General features: G+C 49.2%; 1 pseudogene; it reads left to right on the top strand.

Annotated features, from left to right (window-relative positions):
• The first annotated feature begins 1,347 nt into the window (after positions 1 to 1,347).
• LOC124657401 lies at positions 1,348 to 4,598 on the top strand (annotated as a pseudogene).
• The last annotated feature ends 4,905 nt before the right edge of the window (positions 4,599 to 9,503 follow it).

Raw genomic sequence — 9,503 nt, 5'->3', positions numbered from 1 at the left:
CCTTCTCAAATGGTGGTGCGGCCTCTGGCTTCCCACATCGTGTCTGCCCACTATTGCCTCTTCTCCTTCTAGGCTTCGTTGTCGCCTGCCTCCACGTCATGGCCAGTCTCAACTTCGTAAAAAATGATAACCTCTTCGAAGAAGGCATCCTCACCCCAACCTAGAATCCAGTTGTGAAGAATACAACAAGCAAAGACGAGCTTCACTTAAGTGTCAAAAGTGTGGAACGGTTTCTGGCCAAGGACCTTGAACCTGTTATTCAATGCAGCAAAGGCCATCCCAATGGTGACTCTAAGGCTTGAGTGTCTCAGATTGAACAACTCTTTCGCATTCTGAGGTCGGTTCCTTGGATTAAACTCGTTAAGGTGGTACCTTGTTTTCCTAAATGGAGGTAGAATACCGTGTCGGCATGCATATCCAACATCTCCAATGAAGAAATTACTCGTAGTCCTTGACAAGCTGTGAGACTGGATGCTTGCATCATGAGCTAAAGCCTCCCAGCCAACAAGCACGTATGTGAACCTCATATCGAAATCCACAGCTGCTAGCACATTCTGGCTGGTGTAGTGTTTCCTCCCGCGGAACGCTCCATACATTGATCTAGGTACGTTTGCAGTCGACACATGAGTACCATCAATAACCCCAATGCAATCCTATCAAACAATTAGCACACAGTCATATTTCTGACAGTACTAAATATCTGACAAGTAGAACGAACATGATTTGGTACTCACCCTGAAATATGAGAACCACTTGTAGCCGTTCTTAATCTTGGGTGGTGTGATCACTGATGCTGGCTTCATCATTTCACCTCTGAACTCCCCAACTGCGTACAAGACCTGCTGGAAGTACCGAGAGATAGTCTCCATGTAATATGCTATGAATGACTCTGAACCTCTGGTGGTTATGACCCACGACATGAAGAAACATTGCGACTTGTTCTTTGATAGAGGTGTGGATGCTATCAACTAGCAGTCCACTATCCCTGAACGCTTTCACAAGTGCATAGAAATGGGCTCATCTCATCCGAAGCATTTGGGAAGCCTCTGCATCGTTGCAGTTGTAGATGTAGTTTAGGTTGGCCATCCTCTCCTGACCTCGTTGTAACATAGGACCGTACATGACATTAGGAAAAGCAGCATGCCTAACTACTCTCTTGTGCATCGTTAGGATCCATGCTCGTATGCAAATGATGAGTGATGCGGCGTGATGCACAAGCTGGAGCTGGTCAGTCTACTCAAACAAGATCTAAGCATTACGAACGGTCTTGTCGAACCCAACTAGCTAGTTCTACCAACATGAATCTAACACTACAGTATAGCGGAGGAGAGTCTCCTTACCTCTGTCATGGCAGACGATGTAGACGGCCAGAAGTCGGAGAAGATGTGCGCGGCTGGAAGCGACGACCCTGGTCCGGCGTCAGAGACTGAAGGGAGGAGCTCCTCATACACAGCACAACCAGGGTCAGATGTGCGAGGCTAGATCTGGGCGCCTGGGTGCGAAAATTGGGGAAAGGGAAATTTTGTGAGGGGGCTAATGGAGAGGGTAACCGAAGAGGGAGGTTACCCCTACCTTTGCCGCGCAACGCCGCTCGAATTTCTCCTTCTCCCGCCATGCCGCGGCCGAGCACCCGCACGACGGCGTTGTCGATTTTCGTCGCGCCCGGACCTATCCCTGAAAAAGGTTAAACTAGGCGTTCCTCCTGGGCCGTGGTGCTTTAAAACCCGTGCTGTATAACAACGTGGATACGACCGAAACAGCCCAAAAACAACGAAGCACATGCGAGCCAAAGAATGTATAGGCTACCAAACGGGCCTGTATTGATCCGAGAGATGCATGTTGAGTTGTCTACTCTGAAGCTCACAATTTTCAAGGTAGCTCGCGGGTTCAAAGCTAATCTTACAGCTAATCTTACAATTTTCTACCCATCCTGTCAGACAGTGGGCATGAGAATATGAGATGCAGCTGGTTCACTCCGTGCATTGCAGAAGTATAGGATCAAGGTTTGAACTAGCGAGCATCCGTGATGCATACTCACACCGTGCTACACGCTGTCGGCAGCGAGCTGGATCGGATGCGTGAGCTGGTCAGTCGCCAGTGAGATTCTTCAGCCGCTTGTACCGCCCGCCGTGCGTCCGTCCCGGGAACGATGACGAATGTCCCTGGCTCCTCTGCAAGACTGCAACCACCCACGCATCGGAGTAGCTAGCTAGCGCGCGCATCGATTGGTAGAGCTCCTTGGTGGGCAAATTCGACAAAAATAACCCTTGGGCGAAAGGATTGGCAAAAATGGACCGTCGGCGAAACTATTTCGCAAAACTAACCCTCGAGTGCCGCGCCTGCCAACAAGGCTTTGCAATCCTCTGTGCCACGCCCTAGTGCTCGGCGCGGCAGGAGTGCCAGCGTGGCCTGGCGGGCCCCGGTGCGCGGCAGTGCAACGCCACGGGCCAGGGCGCGGCACGTAGATGTGCAACGCTGGCATCTGGGGCGCGGCACTGGCGCACGCTTAAGGCCGCCCAGGCCCGCCCGAGCCGGTCAGTTCTTCCCTATTTCGCTAGGGTTCCAGACCGGGGAGGCACCAGGCGGCGCGGGAGGCACCAGAAGGCGGCGGTGGCGGCGGCGTCGGCGGCGTCGGGGGCGGCGTCGGGGGCGGCTGCTGTCCTCTCTGTCCCTCCTCCAATCCACCCTCTCTCCCTCCTTCAATCCGGATCTTGCTCCCCACCTTTCTCCAAGGTATTTTCCCTCTCAATCCCCATCTATTTTATCCGAAAATGTGAAGAAATTTGTCAACCTAGTTCATGAATAGTTCTAGAAACCAATTTTGTAGCATGGCCATAGTAAATGTGTGACTATTGTTTAGTTTATTTGTGGCCTAGATTTTGAAGTAAAATGCTCACATATTAGCTCTTGGGAAACCCTAGTTCATCAAGATATCTAGAAATTTATACCCATTTTTAATCTTGTAGGATGTGAATAGCATTTGTGTTCATATTGTTTGGGTCTTGTGTGCTAGAATTTGTAGTGACATGGTCACATATTATTTTATATTTTGTCACATTTGCTCACATATTAGCTCTAATGTTGTTACTATTGCTCACATATGTGTAGGATGTCGCTTCTCGAACCTCATTACGATACTAGACACCTTGCGTACTTAATGTCCGAGAAGAAGCAGGTAATAGAAATAAACCTAGTGGTACATATTATTTTCCAATGCTATATGCATATGTAATAATAAGGCTTCTATTTGTGTAGGTCTTTGGACCCCTCCGACTTAGGTGTCACGAGGCCTCGTCCTTACGAGAAGATGCCATACGATGAGCGATACACGGAGTACATCGAGCCGCTAGGTCTACTTCCATTCATCCATATGGTGACCCGGCGGACACCGAGCATGAACCCTTCCGCCATCACTTGCTCTTGTTGATCGCTGGAGACCGGAGACGCATAGTTTTCACCTCCGAACCGGTGAGATGACCGTGACTTTGCGGGACATGTCGATGATACTTGCACTCCCCATTGAGGGGAAGCCACTATGTATCGACACATCTTGTGAAGACTGGCGTGGCAAGATGTTTGACCTTATTGGCAAGGCTCCTGATGAGATTGTAAACAAGAGGGGTGAGAAATTAAGGGTCTCCGCCGGGGCTACTTTCACTTGGATCTCACAGAACTTCAAGACATGCCCGGAGGGAGCCAGCCGTGATGTGATTAAGCTATACGCACGTGTGTATGTGTGGTATGTTATCACGAGAACTCTATTTCCCGATCGCAGTGGGAATACCGCTCAGTGGCACTGGTTGAAGGCGTTAACCAAAATGGAGACTAAATGGAGTTGGGGTTCGGCGGCATTGGCCTTCTTGTACCGCCAGGTAATCACTTGTATCAACCCTAACCCATTTGTACATTACATCTTCATTTTGGGACAAGACTAATATTTGTTCCCTTTTTGTGTAGTTGGACGAAGCTTGTTGCAGGATCGGTAAGGACGCTTGCATTGGTGGTCCGTTGCTTCTTCTATCGATTTGGAGCTGGGAGCGCTTCCTGTCGGAAGGCCTCGTGTTCTCGATTACAAGAAGTACAATGATCACGGCAACCGATTGCGGCGACCCACTTGGGCTTATCGGTGGGACATTGTCTCCGAGTTCAGTGGCGACCCAATAGCGGCCTATCAGACGTACACCAACGAGTTTGATAACCTAACACCGGAGCAGGTGAATATTTTCATCCCATAAGTCCAATGCACGGTGTTTTTGTAACTTTCTTTTTTTACATCATTGTGGTACGATGTAGGTGGAATGGGAGCCATATGGTCCTCGATCGCAGCTTGGTAACGCTTCAACATTCACACTTAACCCGGCTTGCATGGCGGAAGCTCATCTTTGGTATATGCATTGTCCCTTGGTATGCATGTGGGCCGTTGAGCATCATATGCCACAGCGGGTTATGAGACAATTTGGATTACTTCAGCCTTGCCCTCTCGAATGGAAGGACACGAGTATAGTACTTCACGGGTGAGACCTCCTTTGTAGCTCTTTGTAAATTGATGTATTTTCCATTCGCATCATTGACATGGGTTTCTCCATTTGCAGCTTTGACAGGAGGAGGACCAAGAAGACGGATTGGCACAACATTCATAAGAAGCATGTGAAGAAATTCGTCATGCGAGTGGAGGAACAGAAGAAAGCGAAAGGAATCCAATATGAAGAACATAGAGAGGATGCTTTCAACCAGTACCTCCGTTGGTTTCTTGACAACACTCGTGTTCAGATCCTTCCGGACGCTTATGGGCATGAGATTTTGGAAGAGCCCTTGATATTCGACGATATTGCCACCCTCAAGTACAACAAGCTTGTTAGGGAAGGGCGCCAAACCTCTTTTGCTCCAATGCTAAACTTTGTGGTAACATATCTTACTTTATGTTTGTCCTTTCACTATGGAACTTTTTTGCATTTCTCTTCGAGAGGTCATTTGTTTGCATCACAGCGTACGGAGATCCAGAAGCAAGCAGTTGAGCATGAGACCGCTTTGGAGTCGTTTCCACATGGTGAGAAGGGCGAGAGTTCATTTCGAGAATTTGTGAAGGTTCGTACATAGAATGATACTCTAGTTGCTCTTTGCATCTTTAATATCCTCTAGTTTTGACCATTTCCTGGTTTTTCAGCGCCAGGGCCAGAAGCTACGTCGGTTGTCGAACCTACTTGGTTGCCGTGATCCTGAGATTATGACGCCGTCCCAATCAAGGTCCGCATCGCCCTCCGACCAAGATGATGCGAACAACTCCAATTCTACTTCCCGTGACGAGGAGGTTTCCGATGAGGTATTACATCGCCACTGTAACCATGTGTTCCTACTTGCTTTAGTTGTTCATTCATTGCTTGTTCTATTTGAAGGCCGAAAGTGAACATGAGGTGGATGAGGATGATGAGGAAGTGCCATTGGACAAGTATGTGAAGAATAAACGGTCCGCGTACAAGTTGAAGCCTAGAAAGAAACGGCAAGATAGGTACACACCGGACGCATACGCAAAGGCTCCGGCCGCAAGGAAGGCGAGGAAGAAAGCCGTCATCGAGTCTGACGAAGAAGAGCACATGGAGCCACGTCAGAAGATTCCGCCTAGGAGGGGAGGCAAGACCAAGCGTGCAAGGAATGATGAGAAAGTGCAAAGCCACGGTTTGGGGCGCGGCCAGCGCTTGTGCAACGCCGAGAGCTGGGGCGTTGCTTGCCTCTCTGTTAACGACTCGTTAACAGAGCCGCGCCGGGTGAAGCACGCGGTGCTGCAAAGCCGGGCAGGGCGGCGTGGCAGGCCTGCAGCGCCAAGGCCTGGGGCGCGGCGGCCCATGGTGCAACGCCGAAGGCTGGGGCGTTGCATGCCTCTCTGTTTTCTACCGTTCGAAGAGCCGCGCCAGGCTTGGCACGCACAGCTGCCGCGCCGGCTACAACGGCGCCGCACTGCTGCAGCGCCTGCACCTGCGGCGCGGCATCCCTGGATGCAACGCCGAGGCTTGCGGCGTGGCACCCCTCTCTGTTAAGTTATCACCCCTGCTGTGCCTCTTCCTTTTTAACAGCTGTGCTTTACCTCTTGCTAACACACAATATATATCACAAGGTTCGAATTTGATAGCAGTAACAAAGATATCACAAGGTTCGAATTTGATAGCACTAACAAAGATTCAAGGTTCGAATTACAAGACAACACATCGAGGTTCAAATTGTAAGACAACACATGGAGGTTCGAATTACACGACAACACATCAAGGTTCGAAACACGCGGCGAGACATGAAACAATTGATTTACTGCGTCGGGAAGGCTCCTTGCCCACTCCTCTTCCTCTTCCTCATTTCTTCCTCTAGTTCTTCTTTCTCCCTCAAATCGCGAGCGAGTTGAACCACGGAGTCGAAGTACACCCGGCTCTCCATGCTTCTCTTCATCTCTTCTTCTTCAGCTCTTTCCTTCCTTATGACCTCCGCCTCATGTGCCAACCGGTCCATCATTTGCCTATTCTCCCTCGCCCTTATTATCTTCATACGTGCACACTCCTTTTTCCGAGTTTTCCTCCGCCTTCCTTTGACGTTCTTTTGCCGCATCTTTGTGCCTCTTCTCCTCAAGCCTTAGCCGTTCGTAATACTCAAGTCTCCCACGCTCCTTTTCCTGCCACTTCGCTTCTTCCTCCTCACGCCTTTGCCTCTCACACTCCGCCGCGTCCTGCTCCCTCACCCTCCTCACAGCCTCCTCCCACACTCCCGACTTCTCATCTTCCCCATCATTGGCCTCCTCCCACACCCCCTTGCCCTTGTTGGGCTGAGAAGACATACACCGCAAATAATGAAATATAGGAAAGTTAGTAACAACAATTAACAATTGTAGAGAGCAATATAAAGAGGAAATTTAGAGCAACAAAATGGATACACATACGGATTTGGTCCTTGTAGGTATCCTATCATACTATTCGGATTAACACCGCCACGTCGTCTTCTAAGACCAAGTTGGTTCCTTCTTGGTTGGCTACTTCTTGGTTGGCTAGTGCTACCTTGTTGGCTACTTCTTGGTTGGCTAGTGCTTGCTTGGTGGCTACTTCTTGGTTGGCTAGTGCTAGCTTGATGGCTACTTCTTGGTTGGCTACTTCTTGGTTGGCTACTTATTGGTTGGCTAGTGCTAGCTTGATGGCTACTTCTTGGTTGGCTACTTCTTGGTTGGCTACTTATTGGTTGGCTAGTGCTTGTTTGTTGGCTACTTCTTGGTTGGCTATTGTTAGCTTCATTTCCCTTGGCTCTCTTTCTTTGTTCACATTTCCGTGCATTGTGTCCTTCACCATTGCACGTGCCACAACGAGCTCTCTCACGGGGCTCTTGGAATTGGTCCGCTCCCCATTCTCGTGCACCACCACGGCCCCAACCATCCATGTCGCTCCTAAAACGCTTAGTTCTGCGTCTTCGCGTCTAACCACTTTCCAATCTGGATCGGGCCATAGTTGAACTCCATGATACTCCGGCCACTGCGACTGGTCAAGGTATGGGTGGAATCTAGGTTCCCATGTCTTCTTGATGGTCTCCATAGAGAACTCGGACTCTCTGACGGTGAGCGGGTGGTTGTAGTCCACATGTCGCGTGCGAGCAGCCGTTAGCAAATGGGAGCACGCGAGATGAAGCAACAATGGTCTTCCACATGTGCAATCACAAATCTTAAGTGAGACTTTGAATGCTCGGCCACCGTGTTGGACACCGTCACCTGTGGTTCCTCCTGGCTCGTCAACTTGGTAAATGAGCTCATCATTATCAAACAGTGTGGCAACTTGGGAGTCCGCCTTACGCGACTGAAATTCCATCCACTCGTCAATCTTTGGTGGGTACTTGTACTTGTGCTTGTTCTTCTTGAACGTTCCAGCAATTTGCATGTCAGTTTCATCAGAGTACTTCGGGAAATACGTATTCATCTTGTCGAATGTATATCTCACTATTGCGAGTCACCGGCAATGCACGGACACCTTTCAACACCTTGTTAAAACATTCTGCCAAGTTGCTTGTCATATGACCATACCTCCGTCCTCCCTCATCATATGCTCGTGCCCACTTAGGCACATCTTGAATGTGCCTATTGAGAAACTCGAGACCTCCAGGATTGAGTTTTTTGTTAGCAAGCAATCTGTTGTACAAGTTTGCGAAACGTCGGTCCGTGTAAGCTAGACAACAATCTTGGAGATCATCCGCCAACTCCTTGCTCCCACAAGCCCTATAGAAGTTTGCACAAAAATGTCTCATGCACCATCGATGGTGCAAAGGAGCATAACCGGGAATGTCAATCATCACCGCATTGAGGATTCCTTGATGACGATCCGAGATGACACATGTTTCTCTCGTGGGTTGGCAATACCTTCGTTCTCAAAATATGGAAGAACCACTCCCAATTATCATTGTTCTCCACTTCAACCAAAGCAAAGGCCAAAGGAACCAACCGGTTTTGTCCATCATTTGCTATTGCAACCAAGAGAGTGCCCTTGAATTGTCCGGTCAAGAAGGTACCATCGACGCAGATGATAGGCCTGCAATGTTCAAAAGCTCTCACGCATTGCTTGAAATGCCCAAAATGCACGGCCAAATACTCGAACCTTCTTCCCGTTGTAAATCCTTGTCTTATTGCCATACGGTTCAACCACATGAACCATGCCCGGGTTAGCGGCGGCCATCGCTCCTAACAACCTAGGGAGTCGGTTATATGCTTCCTCCCAATCACCATACAACATCTTGAACGCGGCTTGCTTCGCCTTCCATGCCTTTCCGTACTTCACCTCGTAGTTGAAGATAGCTTGCACAAGCTCCTGCACACTCTTGATGCTCATTGTTGGAAGTGACGAGATGGAGTTCGAAAGCCTATATGCGATGAACTCAGATTTAAGTTGTCGGTGCTCGTGCTTGGCATCTTTTCCATCCATCCTCATTCCTCGGCACATGTGAGTTGATACACAACTAGATATGTGCCAATCGGGACCTCCCTTCAATGGTCTTGCACGCACAACCCAAGGGCATCCATCCTCCTCACATTTAACGTAGTAACGTTGCTTGACGTCCGAGTGAACCACCTTGTACGGACGATGATGCTTCACCGAGTACTCCTTAAGCCAATGCTTCAACTCCAACAATGTTGAGAACTTTATTCGGAAGCAATCCCATTCATCGCGTGATTATCATCACGGTGAGAAATAGGCCTCGGTCCAAGCACTACACCCATACCGCCATCAACTATGGCTTCATCCGCAAGACTAAGATCACGAAACAAGGGTACCCGATGATCTCGTCCCAATACCTTCTCGTGGGCTTCCGCCTCCTTGGCCGTGAATCCCTCTTCATCAATTTCTTCATCGGGACCATCATCATCCGAGTCTGATGCATAGCATCGACTATACGGGAGCTCACGGTCCATATTCTCTTGGATATAATACTTATCCAAATCTCCAACATTGTTCTCGTGAAGCTCAACCTCATTCCCATCTTCTTCCTCCTCATCA

Source organism: Lolium rigidum, chromosome 5 (genome assembly GCF_022539505.1).
Source record: "Lolium rigidum isolate FL_2022 chromosome 5, APGP_CSIRO_Lrig_0.1, whole genome shotgun sequence".
Lineage (NCBI taxonomy): Eukaryota > Viridiplantae > Streptophyta > Magnoliopsida > Poales > Poaceae > Lolium > Lolium rigidum.
This window is presented reverse-complemented; position numbering and strand designations above follow the sequence as displayed.